The sequence below is a fragment of the Thalassophryne amazonica genome, chromosome 20 (assembly GCF_902500255.1).
Source record: "Thalassophryne amazonica chromosome 20, fThaAma1.1, whole genome shotgun sequence".
Taxonomy (NCBI): Eukaryota; Metazoa; Chordata; class Actinopteri; order Batrachoidiformes; family Batrachoididae; genus Thalassophryne; species Thalassophryne amazonica.
Window position 1 is genome coordinate 5,982,963 of NC_047122.1, and position 23,983 is coordinate 6,006,945.

The window sequence follows — 23,983 nt, forward strand, 5'->3', positions numbered from 1 at the left end:
CATAACAGAAGGTATTCAAATATGCCCGTATTAGATATATTTCTGTGTTCAGTTATGGTTTTCTTTATTTGTTTTCTGTACTTGTTTTGGTATTAAGGTAGTTATTTTATTTAGGGTTATACGTTTAGTTACATTCTTATTCTCATTTTTTTCCTTTGTGCTCTCTTGGTATGTGCATGTAGAACCAGATTTAACCAGTTTGTTCCACTTAGGATAAAGAGAGTTAGGTTACAATTATAAATCATATGTCTCCCGTTATTGCACGGGCAGGGGGTTGGACCTCCCTTGAATGCCCACGGGGGGCCAATAAAAGACTTAGCGAAATAAGGCCTGCCTCTGTCACACATATGTAATCCTGTATAAAAACTGCTTGTAAACATTGTTCTGGGTTCTGTAAGAGCAGATCTTGTCTGTAAGAGAAGTTTTTACAGAGCCCAGGCCTGATTATTTTTGCTGTGACATTGATTAAATTTAAAAGTGCGGAATAGTTTGAGTTTGTACTTTGTAAGGGGCAGTATTACAGAAAGAACTGGGGGAAGAAATAACACCTGTTTCATATATAAATGTTTACATGGACCAGAACCAACTCCTGTTAAATAATTCATACACACAAAAAGACTCACAGGGTATGGTACAAGATCTGACACAAGAGGTGACTGTGAGTTTACTCATAAAAGGACCACCTTTGGTCAGAAGGTGTTATCCATTAAATGTGGGCAAGCTTGGAATAACCTCCCAGTCACAATCATGGAGAGCACCACTTTCATTACTTTCAAAGGACAATTGAATGCTTGGTAACTGGCAAATCAGACATGCAACCATCTGTAGCCTAAAACACAATTCTACTGTGGAGGCACCATTCAAGCTTCTTTTTCAGTTGTATGTACACAACCTGAGAGGTGCTTCTCCACCACAGCACAGGTTCAATGCACTGGACATGCTGTCAACAGAAAAGAAACTGGTGACTGAGATGATGGACTTTAATCAGAGGGTCACTGAGAAATTTGCAGTCCAGAATGAAAGGAGGGAAAAAACATTTCTGTTCAAATAGTGTCTGTGATTGGTACTGGGCAGCAATAAAGTAGATTGTATTGTCATTTTAATTTCTTTTGTCACTCCCGTATAAAGTGCTTTTACTTTGTTTCTTCCAAAAGTGCTCCCCCCTTAAAATTTTTAGCACCAGCCACCACTGATTGCTAGATTAATTGGTTATACTTTTTTGAACAGGACTCTGTTTCTCCTAGGAAAGCACCAGGATGGACTATGTTTGGAATGTCCACAGCCAGAAACAGTGCAGCATGTATAAATATTCCAGAGAAAGGCGAGAGCTTCTCTCAGACTTTAGAAGAACAGATGAAAGAAGTTTCTGTTGGAAGTATTTAAGATAGGGTCAAATGGAAGGGGGAAGTGTTGTTTTTTTTAAATACTTGAAAGACTGGACTCATCGAGAGGATTTAGTGCTGCTATAACGGACCGATGCAGAAGGTGGCAGCAATGCACCAATAATGATGTCGCCTGCGGTTAAACGCCACAGAAGAAGAAGCAGTTCGTCCCCGTTAGTAGTCACGACGCAGGCTTCGTTTTTTTTATTTTTATTCTGTTTAAAGTCGGCTAAAGTAGCTTGAGCTGGCTGTGTGTAGGTTCTGTAACAGCGACAGTGTTTAAACGTGCAGGAGTCCGTTTTATTTCTCAGTCCGTTGGTTTTATTTATATAAATTTATCGATGATTCCGTTGCTGATGTGGATTTTAAGAGCAGAGTTTCTGACAGAATTCATCCTGAACTTGACCTCGACAGACAAGGTAAACGATGACGTCGTTGTGTGCGTCAGGGTGCCTTTGTGAGCTCGTGCAGTGGAAAGATAAGCGATAACGTGAAGATACTTAACGGTTCACGCTGGACTGCATTTACAGTCACAACAAATATGCAGGCAGAGCTTGATGCGGATTTAATATGAATGTAATTTAATATGGCTCGAAGATTTCAGTAGTGTACAGAAATGTGTCAGTGGAAAAGCCTCTCTGAGTCCCGCCATCAGTAAAGTTAGGAAGTGGCTATTCGCACGGCGAGACTCGTGGTAAAACGTGGAACAACTTGTATAAACAAATGTAGCAGGATGAAGGTCCCGGGTCCTGATTGAAAAGACGTTCCCGCTAGCTTGGCTAACGGGGAATTCTTATGACGTTTATACCTATTATTGTTATTATTGTTAATTTTCATATGTCAGGGACATGAATGAGCGGAGCTCGTTAGCATCTCACCATGTCATTTATGTCCTTCAGACTTTATTTTGAGTAAATGCTTCAGGGGAGCATTAGCATGGCAAAAACCTTTCAGCTTCTCCACCAGACCCCCTGCCTTTTTAAGCATTTTTCTTTATTTGCCTCTCACATGCCTGGAAAAGCTTCTCGCCATCTAACCATGTCCTTTAGGTCCTTCAGACTTTTTTCAGTAAAATTGTTCTTGGGAGCATGAGCATGACTAAAACCTTTCAGCTTCTGGGGAGCCCCCCCAGACTCCCCGCCTTTTTAAGCATTTTTCTTATTTTGCCTTTCAGCTTCTGGAGGGGCTCTGCCCCCCATACTCTCCACCTTTTTAAGCATTTTTGTTTTTGCTTTTCGGCAAACAGGCCTCTTAACCCCCTGCCACTTTAAACATTTTTTAATATAGATGTAAATTAATATTCAGTTTTCAGCTAGTTGACAGTAGGGCTGTACAATATGGCCAAATTATTGTATTTCAATATTGTCATATAAACTGTCATGTAAATGTCACTTATATACATGCTGTCCATATTCCTGAGCCGTTAGGTGGGTAGGGAGAGTTCCCATGGGATAAAAAAGCCTTTCAACCTCCCATCCCTGGTTCTCAAGACCAGGCACCTAAAGGCGCTTTTCTACAAAGCCCCAGCACTACTCGGCTCTACTCTACTCAGCTCTACTCTACTCAGCTCTACTCTGTTTGGTTCCAGGCGTGTCCTTTTCTACTGCAAATAGTACCTCTTCAACTGGGCGGGGTCAGCAGAGCAAACTGCAGTGATGTCGTTTTATACGCGACACGAACATAAACAATGGTGGATTCCGTGTGTTTACTGCTCTGTGAGTTTTTAAGAGAAAGTTGTTGGCGGTGAGACAAAACACGCTTGAGAAGTACAGAAGACTTTGGGAATTCATACAACAATATGAAGATGAAGACGAGAAGATACAAGCTGCTAGAGACGAAGAGGCAAAGCATGAAGGTAAGCTAATCGTTAGCTTCCTAAGTAGCTCGTAAATAAGTAATAACTGCAGGCTGTCGCTGTTAACTATTAAAATTGTGGCTGTCAAAATAAAGCGTTAGTTTAGATTAATTACAATACCTATTAGGCCTTCAGTCACACTTTGCTCCATTTTGTTTTAACGTCAGTGACTTGGTCTGTAAATAAAGATGCATTTCTGACAGCAATAAACGTGTTAATGTCAATACTTTTTTTTTTTACCAAAGTAATTTGCTTTGATAACTTATTGTTAAATCTCAAATGTGGGAGTTTGTGCGTTTACTGACGTTCGCGCACAAAATGTTGATTTGGTTTTAATGACTGTTAATTAACGTCGTCACTGAACTCGAACAGGCTTAAAACACATTAAAAACGTTTGTTTTTCATCCAGATTTTAATGTCCAATGGACAAATTTAAAATATGAAATCCAATAAGATATTTATTAAAGGAGTCATATTGTGCAGAAAGAATCAGCCTCCAAACTCCCACAATTCTGTTTTTATAGTCATTCTTTATAATACAGCCTTTTATTGTCATTGTACGCATACAATGAAATTTGTCTGCATCTCCCAATTTAAGATCAATTCACAGCTTGTTTAATACCCCCTTGATATGTAACAAAAATAACCCTGATCCTTTTTTACCTGATTATTAAATGTCCCAAGCACACACAGATCTGAGTTATTTTAATATACCTGCAATTAAATGATTCATTTAGATCAACTAATCACAAACCCTGTAATCAATTACTTTATTTTTTTAATAACCTGACAGCACTAATTAAAATATGTATGCTGTATGTGTGTTTCAGATGGTTTTCTCAGAGTCACCGCTCCAGAGGTTCATGCCATGGAATGGGACACCTTTGTTATCATCATCATGTTATACATGTTATGTTTCAGTATGAATTTTGAATAAATGTTTGTACTTTTTGCCAAAATGTCTCCACTTTTGTGTAACAGTTTGATTTGTAAAAGTTACTAAGGTTTACTGATTAAAATTAAATGCTAACAGTTTGAAAAGCTGTTTAAGCATAATCCAGTAGTAAAATAAATTTGTTTATGTTACTTAATGTTTGTTTATGTTACTTAAAAAGCCATCAATGCGCATATTAAACAAATATGTAAGACTGCTTTTTTGCATTTGCGCAGTATCTCTAAAATTAGAAAGGTCTTGTCTCAGAGTGATGCTGAAAAACTAATTCATGCATTTATTTCCTCTAGGCTGGACTATTGTAATTCATTATTATCAGGTTGTCCTAAAAGTTCCCTGAAAAGCCTTCAGTTAATTCAAAATGCTGCAGCTAGAGTACTGACGGGGACTAGAATGAGAGAGCATATCTCACCCATATTGACCTCTCTTCACTGGCTTCCTGTTAATTCTAGAATTTAAAATTATTCTTCTTATAAGGTTTTGAATAATCAGGTCCCATCTTATCTTAGGGACCTCATAGTACCATATCACTCCAATAGAGCACTTCGCTCTCAGACTGCAGGCTTATTTGTAGTTCCTAGGGTTTGTAAGAGTAGAATGGGAGGCAGAGCCTTCAGCTTTCAGGCTCCTCTCCTCTGGAACCAGCTCCCAATTCGGATCAGGGAGACAGACACCCTCTCTACTTTTAAGATTAGGCTTAAAACTTTCTTTTTTGCTAAAGCTTATAGTTAGGGCTGGATCAGGTGACCCTGAACCATCCCTTACTTATGCCTACGGTCGAACAGTTTCCAGCCCTTGCGGTCTGACCTACTCCGGTCATTGTGGTTCTGTAATCACTTTTAAGGTTTTTCAGCTGTTCTCTGCGTTGCTGTAATGTCCGGTGAGCCGGGCGCGGCCAAAGACTGGGAGATTTTCTCATTTCGGATCGCTTCATCCACCTCTCTGTATTCTCTCCTCCGCCTTCAAACACAAACGTCCGCAACTCATCCACAGACCACGGTGTGGTTTTGTGCGAGTAAAAAAAAAAAAAAAAAAAACGCCGTAAAAGTAAAGAAAAGGACGGTCGCTGTAACGCCGCTGTGAGTATTTAAAAATGGCCAGTTTTGATTTTCGTCTCGGACGGCGCGCTCATGACTCGTCCAGTGACGACATTATCTCAATCAGTGGCCGGCAGCCTGTTGACGTCTTGAGCAAGTACTAAAAAAGCACCCGGTACCAGGTACTAACCCTAGTAGAAAAGCAAAAAAACCGAGTAGAGTCGAGCAGAGTAGTGCTACTTTTGTGAAGTAGAAAAGCGCCATAAGTGGCTCTACTCTCTCTCTCTCTCTCTCTTTTTTTTTAAAGATATTTAGGTGTACCTTAGTAAACACTAGTAGGGGTCCACCTTAGATTTGGAATGTATAATAGAAGATTATACCTTACTGAATTTTCGTATCAATATTATATACAATATGACTATGATTTGACACAAAGTGCAACAACAGTGAAAATTAAACATTCTTAAACAAAACTGTAATAACACCGCACTCATTTTGTACTCCATCATAAGGTTAGGATACTGTGCCCTCCAAAAGTATTGGAACACTTGGAATTTCACACTTTTGAATTTGTTTATGCCATTGTAAATACAAGAAATACAAAAAAATAACAAATAAAAATTTCTAAAATTATCTTCCTCAAACTCAAACTGAAAGCAAATCTCTAAAACTTGATAAAACCTGTAAATAATAATCAGTTTTATTGTCAGTTTTCTTTAGACAATTCAGGGGATGGAAACATGAACATTTCCAAGTCACTGAATACGTCTTGGACTTTATTTACATCAATTATGAAGAAATACTAAAGTTTATTTCACCAAAACATCAAATCTAGTCTTTCATCTCAAATACACTTTCTGTCAAATTGTAGCTGAACTTCTTTTTAAGAAAATCTTCCTCTACACCACTTCATCAGGAAGCTGGCTTTTATATTTTTAATTAATTTATATCAAGTTGTAGAGATTTGGGCAATTGAGAAACAGTGAGGAGCAGCATCTTACATCTCGTATATAGTGCAGCAGATAAGAGAATACAACCCCTGGCAAAAATTATGGAATCACCGGCCTCGGAGGATGTTCATTCAGTTGTTTAATTTTGTAGAAAAAAAAGCAGATCACAGACATGACACAAAACTAAAGTCATTTCAAATGGCAACTTTCTGGCTTTAAGAAACACTATAAGAAATCAGGAAAAAAAATTGTGGCAGTCAGTAACGGTTACTTTTTTAGACCAAGCAGAGGGAAAAAAAATATGGAATCACTCAATTCTGAGGAAAAAATTATGGAATCATGAAAAACAAAAGAACGCGCCAGCACATCACTAGTATTTTGTTGCACCACCTCTGGCTTTTATAACAGCTTGCGGTCTCTGAGACATGGACTTAATGACTGACAAACAGTACTCTTCATCAATCTGGCTCCAACTTTCTCTGATTGCTGTTGCCAGATCAGCTTTGCAGGTTGGAGCCTTGTCATGGACCATTTTCTTCAACTTCCACCAAAGATTTTCAATTGGATTAAGATCCAGACTATTTGTAGGCCATGACATTGACCCTATGTGTCTTTTTGCAAGGAATGTTTTCACAGTTTTTGCTCTATGGCAAGATGCATTATCATCTTGAAAAATGATTTCATCATCCCCAAACATCCTTTCAATTGATGGGATAAGAAAAGTGTCCAAAATATCAATGTAAACTTGTGCATTTATTGATGCTGTAATGACAACCATCTCCCCAGTGCCTTTACCTGACATGCAGCCCCATATCATCAATGACTGTGGAAATTTACATGTTCTCTTCAGGCAGTCATCTTTATAAATCTCATTGGAACGGCACCAAACAAAAGTTCCAGCATAATCACCTTGCCCAGTGCAGATTCGATATTCATCACTGAATATGACTTTCATCCAGTCATCCACAGTCCACAATTGCTTTTCCTTAGCCCATTGTAACCTTGTTTTTTCTGTTAAGGTGTTAATGATGGCTTTCGTTTAGCTTTTCTGTATGTAAATCCCATTTCCTTTAGGCGGTTTCTTACAGTTCGGTCACAGACGTTGACTCCAGTTTTCTCCCATTCGTTCCTCATTTGTTTTGTTGTGCATTTTCGATTTTTGAGACATATTGCTTTAAGTTTTCTGTCTTGACGCTTTGATGTCTTCCTTGGTCTACCAGTATGTTTGCCTTTAACAACCTTCCCATGTTGTTTGTATTTGGTCCAGAGTTTAGAGACAGCTGACTGTGAATAACCAACATCTTTTGCAACATTGCGTGATGATTTACCCTCTTTTAAGAGTTTGATAATCCTCTCCTTTGTTTCAATTGACATCTCTCGTGTTGGAGCCATGATTCATGTCAGTCCACTTGGTGCAACAGCTCTCCAAGGTGTGATCACTCCTTTTTAGATGCAGACTAACGAGCAGATCTGATTTGATGCAGGTGTTAGTTTTGGGGATAAAAATTTACAGGGTGATTCCATAATTTATTCCTCAGAATTGAGTGAGTCCATATTTTTTTTCCTCTGCTTGGTCTAAAAAGTAACCGTTACTGACTGCCACAATTTTTTTTTCCTGATTTCTTATAGTGTTTCTTAAAGCCAGAAGGTTGCCATTTGAAATGACTTTAGTTTTGTGTCATGTCTGTGATCTGCTTTTTTTTCTACAAAATTAAACAACTGATTGAACATCCTCCGAGGCCGGTGATTCCATAATTTTTGCCAGGGGTTGTATTTAGAGCGGAATCCTGCAAATGGTGATACAAGCATCACATTTGGCGCAAATAATAGACATGAACTCTTAAAACAAACTGATTGGCCACTTGAATTTTCAATGGGCAGCCAGGTAGGGGTCAATTGGAGAATCACACAGGGGTCAAAATTAAAAGATCCTCCAATCATATAGAAAACTACACCACATTATTTGCCTGATCATAAGGATTCCAGAAAAGGTATAGTTTGGACAATCTGTGACTGAATGTTATGGAGTTATGAGGTAAAAGCAACAAGAATGGTGACAAAGGTCAGTTTCAGTTTGTACAGGGGTCAAAAGTTAAAGGTGCTCCATTAATTTTGCTCCAGTTGTATTTGTGCTGAATTTGATGCTTATATCACCATTTGAAGGATTGTTTCAGTCATTTGCTGCACTAATAAGCCAACAGAGCATGAACCAGCTGCTGTCTGTTAGCTTAAATGTGTATATAAGGCAACCTGAATTAAAGGAAATAACGGTCGGAAATGTAGTGAAGTAAACTTCTAAAAAAAAAAAAAGTAAAAAAAAAAACTCAAGTAAAGTACAAAGTCTCCCAAAATGTACTTAAGTACAGTAGTGAAGTATTTTTACTTTGTTATACAACACTGGTTTACAGAGTGTTTTTGCTCACCTCATATCATTACATTAATTAGCTGATTAGTCCATGACGGTGTTTACATTCCAAATCAATATTGTTTGATCAGTTTCCTTTTTGTCCCGTGTGACAGGATGGCCCCAAAACATCTAAAAATAGATTTCACAGAGTTCTCCTTTGTCAGATAGTAATATCCGTGTAACAACACAACATTACTCTCATTTTTCATGATTCAAAAGTTCTCTTTTTTAAGTAACAAAGATTAACGTCTTACTGGTGGATCAATGTGTGCAAGAAATTAAATTACACGATGGCTGTTTGGTGCCAACAACCACAGCAACGTTTGACGCAGTTTGTCAAAAAGAAGGCAAATGAAGCGCCATCCCTGTTTGTGTTTGTTTGTGTGTTTGGACCCGTATGTGAACAGAACCACTTGAGGATGTGTCACGATGATGTTGAGCAAATTTACGAGAGGAAAAGTGTAAAAGCATCAGCACTGTGCTCAGCGATGTAACTGAAATAAGGCCTTATGAGCGTGTGTGTGTGTGTGTGTGTGCGTGCTTTCATACTCGCTTCCTGCTTCTCGGCTGGCTGCTTTCAGCCACAGGTTCCCGTTGTGTTGCATCCTGTCACTCTTGTCAGAGTTACCACGACTTACCAGGCAGGTTGCTGCGTAAAACTTTCACCAGGTCAGTTCATTTCACATTAAAACACTTTTTTCCACAGCCAGACAGCTGCAGCTCACACTGACATTGTGAGACCTGCGTCACAAGGGGAGGTCTAAAGGTCAGTGGATTTAGAATAGTTTAAATATGGACTCAGTACTGGTGGTTTTTATTGGTTGTGAATGCTCAGCACCATGAACAGAACTATCCTGTAATCGCTAGTTGGTTAGGAAATGTTGGTCATGGTCTTTTGGATAAAATGTGAAACTTTGAAATCCTTCTGACGTGATCAGTGTTTGAGTGTGTGCGTTTTCCTGTTAACATGCATTGTTAGTATCAGAGACAGAATTGAATTTTTATCACTCATTTCAATATGCTGACTAAAGTCGGTGGATTTAAACCTCAACTGCTGTCTGCTTTGGATTATTCCAGCATGCTGCGTGGCCACTAACTGCTGGTACGTCCTCATTTAGTTTAACGTGGACGCTATTGTTGTCTGGCAGTCAAATGAAGCCTGCATGGAAATGTCACATCTTGTAGTTTCTTAAATTGCCACTTGAGGTTTCCTCCAAAAATGAGTCACTCTTCTTAGATTCCAGAGTTAGTGTTCAACTTACAGCAGAAATAAGTGTGCACAGACTGGTGCAAAAATGGTTTTGGTCTCCGACGCTTGTAGGGTTGATGTCAACTTAAATCGATGAACATGAGGTCTGTACTAAAACATCACAATGGAATCGTGGGGCAGAGACATGGACAGTACAGGACATGGACCACATGTCCAATGTATGAATGCCTCATTGAACCTGTGCTTCTCTGTCCATGAAGGTGAACTCTTCTTCATACCTCAGATTAATATTTTCTGTCTGCTGTTGGAAAATTGGATGTTTCATTGCACGCCAATCGGCACAATATCTCCCCACAGGACACTCAGTCCATCCACAGTGTGCGGAGAGTTTTGCTGCCTGCTGCCCGTGTGTCATCTTTTTCCTCCACCTGGCTTTGCAGATACTTTTCTGTCTGTTTTTACTGTATTAATAATCACTGTATGCATTTTGACTGCTGGTATTCTTTGAACCAGAGGTTTGCAGTAAAGTAAAGTACTCTGCTGTGTGGATCTCACATGCATGTTCATAAGTACATGACTTTTACCAATGTTATTTCTCACTTTGAAGCTGGCCATGTTTTATGTGCTGACTGATGATAATTTAGGCTTGTCAGGGCTTCCAACCAGAATTTTTTCCCAGCTGGTTTGTTCCAAACAGAAACCGTATTTTAATGTTTCCAGTTTTGTATTCCATCCCAAAATTGACATTCCCGAACTGGTTAGAACTAAAAATATTGTTCCCGAACCAGTTAAACTGAAAACACTCCATATACAAGACCTGTATGTGGCGCTGTAATGCTCCCAGGAAAAATGGAGAAGACAATGCAGCGAAGCTAGAATGTTTCAAAACAGGACACTGAGTAAAATGAAGCCTTTTAAGAGAAAGTGGTCTGATTACCAGAAACAGATTTCTTGTGTACTTAAATGAAGCAATGAGTTCCTAGTGTTGCTCTTAGCCTCGCAGAGAAGCCCGGGCAAACCCACTGTTGCCCATTGATTGGCTCAGCAGCTAAAGCTCCAGTCCTCATATGGCCATTCATACAATTCAGACTGTTTCAGACATTGAAACCATTCACATACTGAGTAAATATAAAGTCTTAATCTGACCTGTTACATCATTTCAGTCAGATTCATCATCACAGCCTGATGAGAAGACATTCTTGTTTTGGAAGATGACAATCTGGGAAATACTTTAATTACCTTCCATCCATCCATCCATTTTCTTCCGCTTTATCCAGAGTCGGGTTGCGGGGGCAGCAGCTCAGGCAAAGCCGCCCAGACGTCCCGATCCACACACACCTCCCCCAGCTCCTCCGGGGGAACCCCAAGGCGTTCCCAAGCCAGCTGAGAGATGTAGTCCCTCCAGCATGTCCTGGGTCTTCCCCGGGGCCTCCTCCCAGTGGGACGTACCCGGAACACCTCTCCAGCGAGGCGTCCAGGGGGCATCTGGAAAAGATGTCTGAGCCACCTCAACTGACTCCTTTCGACGTGGAGGAGCAGCGGCTCGATTCTGAGCTCCTCTCGAGTGACCAAGCTCCTTACCCTATCTCTAAGGGAGCACCCAGCCACCCTGCGGAGGAAACTCATCTCAGCCGCTTGTACTCGCGATCTCGTTCTTTCGGTCATGAGCCAAATCTCATGACCATAGGTGAGGATCGGAACAAAGATTGATCAGTAAATCGAGAGCTTTGCCCCCCTACTCAGCTCTCTCTTCACCACGACGGTCCGATACAGCGAATGCATCACTGCAGATGCTGCACCGATCCGTCTATCAATCTCACGCTCCAGCCGTCCCTCACTCGTGAACAAGACCCCGAGATACTTAAACTCCTCCACTTGAGGCAAGGACACTCCACCGACCTGAAGAGGGCAAAGCACCTTTTTCCCGTCAAGAACCATGGTCTCAGATTTGGAGGTGCTGATTCTCATCCCGGACGCTTCACACTCGGCTGCAAACTGCCCCAGTGCACGCTGAAGGTCCTGATTTGACGAAGCCAACAGAACCACATCGTCCACAAACAGCAGAAACGAGATTCTGTGGTTCCCAAACCAGACCCCCTCTACACCCTGGCTGCGCCTAGAAATTCTGTCCATAAAAATAATGAACAGAACCAGTGACAAAGGGCAGTCCTGGCGGAGGCCAACGTGCACTGGAAACAGGTTTGACTTACTACCGGCAATGCGAATCAAGCTCCTGCTGCGGTCGTACAGGGACCGGATAGCCCTTAGCAAAGGGCCCCGGACCCCGTACTTCCGGAGCACTCCCCACAGGGTGCCCCGAGGGACACGGTCGAACGCCTTCTCCAGATCCACAAAACACATGTGGACTGGTTGGGCGAACTCCCATGAACCCTCAAGCACCCGATGGAGTGTGTAGAGCTGGTCCAGTGTGCCACGACCAGGACGAAAACCACACTGCTCCTCCTGAATCCGAGGTTCGACCATCGGTCGAATACTCCTCTCCATGGAAATTACTGAAGAAAAACTGCCTTTTTAAAAAATTCCCCCAGTGTTTGTCTGCTCTGGTTGTGTTACACAGCCTGAACCAAAGAACTCCAGTGCTTTGTCCCATCATCTACAAGAAGTGATTTTAAAAGTTTAAATATATTCCCGCCAGCGTTCAGCCATCTGGTGTATCAGCATTCGGCTTGTGATGAAAATAAATCCCCCTTGATTAGGGATGGGTATTGATAAGATTTTATCTATCTATGCCATTATCGATTCCTTATCGATTCCCTTATCGATACCTCTTGTGAATTTTCTGTGTACTAAAAGCAGGCTTTACAGGTTTTCTATGTCAACATTTTATTGAGTCTTAAAGTAAATAAATATGAAATTGGTCATTGGATCCTTAAACTCTGGACATAAATAAAAATAAACAAAATCTATAGTTTTTGTTATAAGCATTTCCTTTCAGACATTTTGGAATGAAAGCCTCTCCATATGTCTCTGAGCTGAGCTCAGCTGACTGCTGCACGTCAGCGCAGGATGTCTTATTTTGGGAGGAAAAAAATGTTTTGATCGATTGGCCTCTACTGGTGGTTGGCTCTCACTGCGGTATTGTATCACTTCCTGTTCCGGAGCACAGCAGTGTTTTTCTGTATCTGTTAGCTGTTTAATCTGTGCAGTTAGATTGATCTAGTTATCTAGATTACGATTTGTTTCCTAGTGTAATCTTTACGTGCCTTAACTAAAGCACTCCTTCTGCTGAATCACCTCTAAATTATTTACACATTATTCACTTTGCGTGTTTTTAGGAATCCGCTAGCTTAGCGTAGCTACTAGCTCTTAGCCGATTTAGCATGGCGGCTTCTCCTGTCTCTCCCGCACTTTTCTGCTCTGGGTGTGAAATGTTTAATTATTCCTCGGCCTCCTTTAGCAGTAACGGTAATTGTAGCTTATTCATAGCTTTGGAGGCCAGGCTGGGCGAATTGGAGACTCGGCTCCGCACCGTGGAAAATTCTACAGCTAGCCAGGCCCCTGTAGTCGGTGCGGACCAAGGTAGCTTAGCCGCCGTTAGTTACCCCCTGGCAGATCCCGAGCAGCCGGGAAAGCAGGCCGACTGGGTGACTGTGAGGAGGAAGCGTAGTTCTAAACAGAAGCCCCGTGTACACCACCAACCCGTTCACATTTCTAACCGTTTTTCCCCACTCGACGACACACCCGCCGAGGATCAAACTCTGGTTATTGGCGACTCTGTTTTGAGAAATGTGAAGTTAGCGACACCAGCAACCATAGTCAATTGTCTTCCGGGGGCCAGAGCAGGCGACATTGAAGGAAATTTGAAACTGCTGGCTAAGGCTAAGCGTAAATTTGGTAAGATTGTAATTCACGTCGGCAGTAATGACACGCGGTTACGCCAATCGGAGGTCACTAAAATTAACATTAAATCGGTGTGTAACTTTGCAAAAACAATGTCAGACTCTGTAGTTTTCTCTGGGCCCCTCCCCAATCAGACCGGGAGTGACATGTTTAGCCGCATGTTCTCCTTGAATTGCTGGCTGTCTGAGTGGTGTCCAAAAAATGAGGTGGGCTTCATAGATAATTGGCAAAGCTTCTGGGGAAAACCTGGTCTTGTTAGGAGAGACGGCATCCATCCCACTTTGGATGGAGCAGCTCTCATTTCTAGAAATCTGGCCAATTTTCTTAAATCCTCCAAACCGTGACTATCCAGGGTTGGGACCAGGAAGCAGAGTTGTAGTCTTACACACCTCTCTGCAGCTTCTCTCCCCCTGCCATCCCCTCATTACCCCATCCCCGTAGAGACGGTGCCTGCTCCTAGACCACCAATAACCAGCAAAAATCTATTTAAGCATAAAAATTCAAAAAGAAAAAATAATATAGTACCTTCAACTGCACCACAGACTAAAACAGTTAAATGTGGTCTATTAAACATTAGGTCTCTCTCTTCTAAGTCCCTGTTGGTAAATGATATAATAATTGATCAACATATTGATTTATTCTGCCTTACAGAAACCTGGTTACAGCAGGATGAATATGTTAGTTTAAATGAGTCAACACCCCCGAGTCACACTAACTGTCAGAATGCTCGTAGCACGGGCCGGGGCGGAGGATTAGCAGCAATCTTCCATTCCAGCTTATTAATTAATCAAAAACCCAGACAGAGCTTTAATTCATTTGAAAGCTTGACTCTTAGTCTTGTCCATCCAAATTGGAAGTCCCAAAAACCAGTTTTATTTGTTATTATCTATCATCCACCTGGTCGTTACTGTGAGTTTCTCTGTGAATTTTCAGACCTTTTGTCTGACTTAGTGCTTAGCTCAGATAAGATAATTATAGTGGGCGATTTTAACATCCACACAGATGCTGAGAATGACAGCCTCAGCACTGCATTTAATCTATTATTAGACTCTATTGGCTTTGCTCAAAAAGTAAATGAGTCCACCCACCACTTTAATCATATCTTAGATCTTGTTCTGACTTATGGTATGGAAATAGAAGACTTAACAGTATTCCCTGAAAACTCCCTTCTGTCTGATCATTTCTTAATAACATTTACATTTACTCTGATGGACTACCCAGCAGTGGGGAATAAGTTTCATTACACTAGAAGTCTTTCAGAAAGCGCTGTAACTAGGTTTAAGGATATGATTCCTTCTTATGTTCTCTAATGTCATATACCAACACAGTGCAGAGTAGCTACCTAAACTCTGTAAGTGAGATAGAGTATCTCGTCAATAGTTTTACATCCTCATTGAAGACAACTTTGGATGCTGTAGCTCCTCTGAAAAAGGACATCTTTCTACTCATCACTAATTGAAGAAAATAAGAACAACCCCAGGTTTCTTTTCAGCACTGTAGCCAGGCTGACAAAGAGTCAGAGCTCTATTGAGCTGAGTATTCCATTAACTTTAACTAGTAATGACTTCATGACTTTCTTTGCTAACAAAATTTTAACTTTTAGAGAAAAAAATACTCATAACCATCCCAAAGACGTATCGTTATCTTTGGCTGCTTTCAGTGATGCCGGTATTTGGTTAGACTCTTTCTCTCCGATTGTTCTGTCTGAGTTATTTTCATTAGTTACTTCATCCAAACCATCAACATGTTTATTAGACCCCATTCCTACCAGGCTGCTCAAGGAAGCTTCGATCTTAAATATGATCAATCTATCTTTGTTAGTTGGCTATGTACCACAGGCTTTTAAGGTGGCAGTAATTAAACCATTACTTAAAAAGCCATCACTTGACCCAGCTATCTTAGCTAATTATAGGCCAATCTCCAACCTTCCTTTTCTCTCAAAAATTCTTGAAAGGGTAGTTGTAAAACAGCTAACTGATCATCTGCAGAGGAATGGTCTATTTGAAGAGTTTCAGTCAGGTTTTAGAATTCATCATAGTACAGAAACAGCATTCTTGAAGGTTACAAATGATCTTCTTATGGCCTCGGACAGTGGACTCATCTCTGTGCTTGTTCTGTTAGACCTCAGTGCTGCTTTTGATACTGTTGACCATAAAATTTTATTACAGAGATTAGAGCATGCCATAGGTATTAAAGGCACTGCGCTGCAGTGGTTTGAATCATATTTGTCTAATAGATTACAATTTGTTCATGTAAATGGGGAATCTTCTTCACAGACTAAAGTTAATTATGGAGTTCCACAAGGTTCTGTGCTAGGACCAATTTTATTCACTTTATACATGCTTCCCTTAGGCAGTATTATTAGACGGTATTGCTTAAATTTTCATTGTTACGCAGATGATACCCAGCTTTATCTATCCATGAAGCCAGAGGACACACACCAATTAGCTAAACTGCAGGATTGTCTTACAGACATAAAGACATGGATGACCTCTAATTTCCTGCTTTTAAACTCAGATAAAACTGAAGTTATTGTACTTGGCCCCACAAATCTTAGAAACATGGTGTCTAACCAGATCCTTACTCTGGATGGCATTACCCTGACCTCTAGTAATACTGTGAGAAATCTTGGAGTCATTTTTGATCAGGATATGTCATTCAAAGCGCATATTAAACAAATATGTAGGACTGCTTTTTTGCATTTACGCAATATCTCTAAAATCAGAAAGGTCTTGTCTCAGAGTGATAGAGTACTGACGGGGACTAGAAGGAGAGAGCATATCTCACCCATATTGGCCTCTCTTCATTGGCTTCCTGTTAATTCTAGAATAGAATTTAAAATTCTTCTTCTTACTTATAAGGTTTTGAATAATCAGGTCCCATCTTATCTTAGGGACCTCGTAGTACCATATCACCCCAATAGAGCGCTTCGCTCTCAGACTGCAGGCTTACTTGTAGTTCCTAGGGTTTGTAAGAGTAGAATGGGAGGCAGAGCCTTCAGCTTTCAGGCTCCTCTCCTGTGGAACCAGCTCCCAATTCAGATCAGGGAGACAGACACCCTCTCTACTTTTAAGATTAGGCTTAAAACTTTCCTTTTTGCTAAAGCTTATAGTTAGGGCTGGATCAGGTGACCCTGAACCATCCCTTAGTTATGCTGCTATAGACGTAGACTGCTGGGGGGGTTCCCATGATGCACTGTTTCTTTCTCTTTTTGCTCTGTATGTACCACTCTGCATTTAATCACTAGTGATCGATCTCTGCTCCCCTCCACAGCATGTCTTTTTCCTGGTTCTCTCCCTCTCTCTCTCCCTCTCTCCCTCAGCCCCAACCAGTCCCAGCAGAAGACTGCCCCTCCCTGAGCCTGGTTCTGCTGGAGGTTTCTTCCTGTTAAAAGGGAGTTTTTCCTTCCCATTGTAGCCAAGTGCTTGCTCACAGGGGGTCGTTTTGACCGTTGGGGTTTTACATAATTATTGTATGGCCTTGCCTTACAATATAAAGCGCCTTGGGGCAACTGTTTGTTGTGATTTGGCGCTATATAAAAAAATTGATTGATTGATTGATTGATTGCAGTTTGTTTGTATTACAAGATTTGGAAAGAGGTATCAATTGATTTAAATGGTGTTTTGCTTTGAATTTATTAATTCTGACTGTACTGACTGACTGACTGGACCCTGTATTCTAACTTGACTGGGCAGAGAGCCGCGCTGCGTTTGGAGCTGTGTGAACAGAACGGAGGACGATTCTCGTTTCTTTTTCGCAACAAGACAGGAGTCCCAGTTAATGACTTTAATCCACATAAAAGTGACTCACGATTGACATATTCAGGGATGAAAGTGGTGAAGAACAAAAAAAAAAGCTGAAACCCAAAGTTACCCCCCAACACCACCCGCACAAAAATTTTTGAATTCTAGAAGCTCTGAAATGCAATCTGGGACTATTCCAGACAATAAACTGCAGTGAGTGCAGCATCCATTTTTGTGGAAAAAAAAAAAAAAAAAAAAAAAAACAACTTTCCTTATTCAAATTCATTCCAGTAGTATTCTGCTCTTACTAGGATGCAGCAGTTTTCTTGCTTGGCAGATACTTCTGGAGGAAATCACTGAAGAAATTAACAAATTGAAAATATGGTTTGACCGAAACAAATTGTCATTAAACTTAAATAAAACTTATTTATTTCTATAGTTATTTATTTATGTTCATTGTTAGTTGGTTTTATATTTTCTGTTGTGTTTTTATCGGGCTCTTTTTGTCTCTTTCTCTGAAATTGTATTGTAGCATTATTAGTTATTATTACTATTGTTGTTGTTGCTATTATTATTATTAATATATAAACAAAAATAAATTAAAAAAAATTGCAATTTGTAATACATTTGACTCTTTCACAACAAATGCTCAGCCATTAATTATTATACAGAAAACAAATGTACTGAGATGTGGACAGCTTAATGCTAACTTTAACATTGAAAATTGCAAAGACATGCCAGTGCGTTAGCATCAGTCCCGTTTTTAAGTTATAAAATACATCTATCAACTGTTTCAGAAGACCATAACAGGTCAGTTTAACATAAAAAAGGTAAATATTACTCCCAGGCATATGCTGTTTGGGGGTTTTAGCGGGGAAAAATTAAGATAAAGCGAAATAAAACAAAGAACCAACAAAGCAGCAGGTCGGATCACTGCTTCATTGCTTCAAGCTTCAAAGAAGAGCTGTGCTGCAGAAATGGCTGATTACAGACCTTGCAGGGGTTCTGTAATCAACGTAGAGACATGACCATTTTCCCGACAAACACCCCCAAAAACAACGGCTGCTCTGAAGCACCATTAAGGGAATCGTTAAGCAAAAAGGCTATTGATGTCGATGGATCGAATCATTTCTTAACAATACCTGAAGAGAACCGGTTCTCGATACCCAACCCTACCCTTGATCCACAAAGACAAAAAAAACATAATAATGACCCAAATAAAAGCAGTTTTTTTCAGAAGTCCCCCGGTGTTTGTCTGCTCCGGTTGTGTTTCTCGGCCTGAACCAGAGAACTCAGGGTTCTAGCTAGCACAAACTTGTGCTACGGCCCATTACGCTATAATTTTGGACCGTTACACTTATTTTGGACCGTTACGATTTTCAGTACAGCGTCTGTAATCAGCCGTTTCTGCAACGCGACTCCAGTTTGAAGTGTGGCTCGTGGCTCTTTGATTCGCTGCTCTTCAGAAGCAGTAAGTCTGCTTCTTAACCCCTCTGAAAGCCATTAAAATATCATCAGTCACTTTTGTGTGGATTAAAGTCACTTGTCTTGTTGCATTCGAGAAACGAGAATCGTCCTCCGTTCCGTGCTTCAAACGCTGCGCGGCTCTTTGCTGATACAGAGTCCGCTCGGAATTAATAACTTCAAAACAAATCGCCGCTTTAAATAAAATGACACCTCTTACAAACCTTGCAATACAGACAATAAACTACAATCGAGTAAAACGTTTTTTCCTCCCAAAATGAGACGCCTTGCATTCTTTATAAACCTGACCTGCAGCACAGCTGCAGGAGCTCAGCTCATAGGTATGGAAAGACATTCATGCTATTAATGTCTGAAAAGAAATGCTTTTGAAAAAACTAACAGATTTTATTTCTGTTTATGTCCAGAGATCAAGGATCCACCATGTAGAGTTTATGTCCAGAGTTTAAGGATCCAGTAACCAATTTCATATTTATTTACTTTAAGACTTAATACTGTCTGTCTGTCGTACCTGGCTTTTCCCCTTTGGGTACCCCTAGAATGACCAATTTTTAGCTTGAATTTTCAAAAGCTTCCCCCCTTACGCACCCACCCCCACCCCCGGTCGCTTCGCTTCCTTGACATTACCACTACACTAAAATTTTATCCTAGCTAGAACCCTGGAACTCCAGTGCTTTGTCCCATCAACAACAAGAAAAATAAGTGATTTTAAAAGTTTAAATATATATTCCTGCCAGTGTTCAACCATCTGATGTATCATCAGCGTTCTGCTTACGATAAAAATAAATCCCTCTTGATCCACAAAGACAAAAAAAGAAGCATAATAATGACCCAAATAAAAGCAGTTTTTTAAAAGAAGTCCCTCCATGTTTGTCTGCTCCAGGTGCGATTCTTAGCATGAATCACGGGATGCCAGCGCTTTGTCCCACCATCAAAATAAACAACAGGTGGGAGTGAACCACACCGGGTCATCGTCGCCTTCCTCCTCTTCTTCTTCTGTTGAATTTGTTGGCAGTTTGCAAACCGACACTGTGCATTGCTGCCACCATCTGTTTAGTTGTGGAGCATTAATGGAGTCTGACATCTGCACTGGGTCATTGTAAATGGAAACCTTGTCAAGAATGAAATGAATAATGGAATTAACTGGTTACCATTATTTTAAATAAACTATTCTGTTCCAGAACATAAAAAAAGTTTCAGGTTTTTGTTTTCATTCTAAGCCAGAACATCTGATTTCTGAGCTCATTCTCTGTTCTCATATTCAAAACCATTAGCTGTGAATTTGATTGATCTTGACTGATCTGTTGAGACGCTGCTCGTGTGTTTGTGCTACTCTGTCCTGTTCCTGTGTTGAACCTGCTAAATTTGTGTGTCTGTGTTTGTGAAGCTTTTTTTCCCCTCAGTTTTGTTTGTAATTTGTGTTCTGTAAAGTCTTTGTGTGAGCAGCAGGTCGGCTTTTGTAGATTAGCTGGATTACACACAGTCAAGATTAAGATTAACAGAAAGAGCATCTGCCAGAAACTTGCAACCACGACTACAGTCCTTCAGTCTGATAACAGAAAAAGTGAAATGTTTAAAAACATATGGCTAAACTTGACATTTTAAGAGGTGTTTTTTTGTTTTTGACAAACTTGTCCCTCCTAGTCAAAGTGATGTTAATCAATGAAATCACCTGCTGGAGTCAGTAGCTGCGAAGAAAACCTGCACCTTCTTGGCCCTTTCTGGAACACTTTGGACACCACTGGGTTAAAAAGCCACATTCTGTTTCATTGTTGTTGTTTTTTTTTTTTTTTTTTTTTTTTTTTTTGAGTGGTGGGGCTGACAGTCAAAGTACAGCTGCACCGTGATCTCAGTGGCTTGTCTGTCTAAAATCGCTTCACTGATGTGTTATACTGTATACATATTTTTATTTTTTTGCTAGCGGTTACATAATATGTAAACGCTAGCAAGAAATAAACACTTCTAAAACTGAAAACGCTGTTTTTGGAACCTAATAACACCTCTGGAGTGAAATTGTGGACATCAGCGTGCACGCTAACTTTTGATTACTCAAAGCTAACTTCCTATGGAGTTAAATTTGTCTCATTAATATCTGCATCAGTCTTATCTCTACTAAAGATAAGATAAACTTTATTGATCTCACAGAGGAGAAATTCACATGTTATGTCAGCTCTTAAAAAACACACAAGATGGATGCAAGAAGAGGAAATTGTTCATTAAACAGCGTGTGCAAAGATAAGCAATAATAATAATACTTGTAACAGTACAAGACATAAGAAAATGAGGTAGAAATAGAATATGTATGTATATACATCCACACATACATATACATATACACACACCCACATACATACTTATATATATATATATAATCTATCTTCTATCACAGTGGAATGTGCTGAAAAAGTGCTGATGTCCACCTCTTCCACAATTTCTCGGATAGTCACACGGCGGTTGAGCATCACCACAGAGTTCACTTTGGAAATGATCTGGTCATTTCAGCATGGTGATGGCCGCCCGGAGTGTGGCTCACTCTCCACCGTTGTGCAGACGTCTTTTAACCGGTTGTACCGCTCCTTAATCTGTGTGATGCCCATAGGATCGTCACCAAAAGCCGTCTGAATAATCCGAATGGTTTCCACCTGGCTGTCGCCCAGTTTCTGGCAAAATTTGATGCAGTCGCTCTGCTCCAGTCGTTCCACCATTTTCCTTGCAAAGAAAAAACGACAAGAGACTCCACCCATCCTCACACAAAGGCTGCTTACAAGCAAATGACGCAATCGACAGGCGTGAAAAAACTCATGCATGTGCACGAAGGTTCAAAGTTGGCTCGTGCAAGCACACGTGATTCAAATCCATCAGGTTTTTGAAAAAAATAAAAAGGTCGGATACTTTTCTAACAGACCTCGTATTATTGCATTTGGTTATTTCACAGTGTTATTGTACAGCCTGACAGCAGCAGGGAGGAACGACCTGCGGTATCGTTCTTTCTTGCACTGAGGGTGCTGTTCAGCTCCACTACAGTCCGGTGCAGAGGGTGAGAGGAGTTGTCCATGATGGATTTGAACTTGGCTAACACCCTCCTCTCAGCCACCTCCTCCAGAGAGTTCAGAGGGCAGCCCAGGACCGAGCTGGACTTCCAGACCAGCTTATTCATTCTCTTTCTCTCCCGCTCTGTGCTGCCCGGGACCCAACAGACGATAGCATAGAGGAGAGCAGAGGCTACAACAGAGTCGTAGAAAGTCTTAAGCAGAGGCCTGCTCACTCCAAAGGATCTCAGTCTCCTCAGGAGGTGGAGGCAACTCTGGCCTTTTTTGTACAGGATGTTGGTGTTGTGAGTCCAGTCCAGTTTGCTGTTGAGGTAAACACCCAGGTATTTGAAACTGTCCACAGTCTCTAAGTCCTCCCCCTGGATGTTCACCGGTGGGTGAGGTGGTGGTTTCCTCCTGAAGTCGATCACTATCTCCTTCGTCTTATTGCTGTTGAGACACAAGTGGTTGCGCTCACACCTGTCCACGAAGTCTGTGATGACCAACCAGTACTCCAGCTCGTTCCCCCCAGACATACGACCCACAATAGCGGAGTCATCAGAGAACTTCTGGAGGTGGCAGCTGTCCGTGTTGTAGGTGAAGTCCGAGGTGTAGAGGGTGAAGAGGAAAGGCGAGAAGATGGTGCTCTGGGGGGCCCCGGTGCTGTACCTTACCACCTCAGACTGACAGCCGCGCAGCCACACGTACTGCGGGGGCGGTCAGTGAGGTAGTCGATGGCCCAGGCGGCGAGATGTCCTCCAGTTTCTCCCGCAGCAGCGCTGGTCTGATGGTGTTGAAAGCGCTGGAGAAATCAAAGAAAATGACTCTTACAGAGCGCCCGTCGTTCTCCAGGTGAGTGAGCACTCGCTGCAGTAGGTAGATGACAGCGTCATCTACCCTGATGTTGGGCCTGTAGGCGAACTGCAGTGGGTCCAGGATTTTGCTCACCATGATGCAGAGGTGAGACAGGGTGAGCCGTCCCATGGTCTTCATGAGGTGGGAGGTCAGGGCAACTGGTCTGCAATGGGCTGGTTCCTTGGCGTGCGGTGTTCTGGGAACCGGGACCACACAGGAGGTCTTCCACAGGGTGGGGACCACCCCCAGGCTGAGGCTCATGTTGAAGATGTGGCTGAGGACCTCACAGAGCTCATATGCACAGGTCCTCAGCAGCCTTGGGGAGATCCCATCAGGTCCTGCTGCTTTCCTCTGCTTCAGCTGCAGGAGTTGGCCTCTCACCTCAGTTGGAGTTACAGTGAGGGGAGGGAGGGATGGGGAAGCTGAGGTGTGAGCTGAGGTGGGCTGGTGCTGAATACAGTCCGGGGGAGGAGGGACAAGGTCCGGGGTGCAGTGGAGGTGACGGGGGGGGTAGAAGGTGGGGGGGTCAGAGGGACTGGAGGGCTGGCTGCTGGAGACGTGGAGAGCCGGGAGCAGGCAGGGGGGCAGGTGTGGAGGAACCAAAACAGTTAAAGTAGCTGTTTAGCTCCTCTGCGAACTGAGAATCTCCATCTGCAGTCCTGCTGGCACCCTGCCCAAATCCGGAGGCGGTCTTGAGGCATCTCCACACGTCTCTGATGTTGTTCCGGGCCAGCTGCTCCTCCGTCTTCCCTCCATACACCTTCTTGGCTGCATGGATCTTCCACCGGAGCTCCTGTTGGACTCTATGCTGCTCCTCTCTGTCTCCCAAGTTGAAAACCCTCTTCTTCTGGTTCATCAGGACCTTCAGCTAGGGGTCACCCAGGGGTGGTTGTTGGGAAAGCACCGTACCCACCGGGTAGGCACAGTGCCCTCCACACAGAAGTTCATGTAGTCAGTGACACACTGGGTCAGGCCGTTGATGTCTTCACCATGAGTTTTGAAACATGCTCCAGTCTGTGGTTCTGAAACAGTCCCTCAGCCTCTCAGTGGCCTCTTCAGTCCAGAGTTTCCCTGACCTTTTATGTATTGGTTCTCTTCTCACCCTGGGTTTGTATTGGGGGAGCAGATAGACGAGATTGTGATCCGAGCATCCCAGCGGGGGGAGGGGGGATTCATAAGCATCCTCCACTTTAGCGTAAAAATGGTCCAGTATTCTATTG

At 41.8% G+C, this 23,983-nt stretch overlaps 1 protein-coding gene across 1 annotated transcript in view; it reads left to right on the plus strand.

Moving 5' to 3' along the window:
- The first annotated feature begins 9,154 nt into the window (after positions 1-9,154).
- LOC117502059 (SUN domain-containing protein 2-like) overlaps positions 9,155-23,983 on the plus strand; it is a 112,363-nt gene continuing 97,534 nt past the window's right edge. Inside the window, exon 1 of the mRNA XM_034161049.1 lies at positions 9,155-9,252. The gene's annotated coding sequence lies outside the window, so the exon portion shown is untranslated. The remainder of the gene's footprint in view (positions 9,253-23,983) is intronic.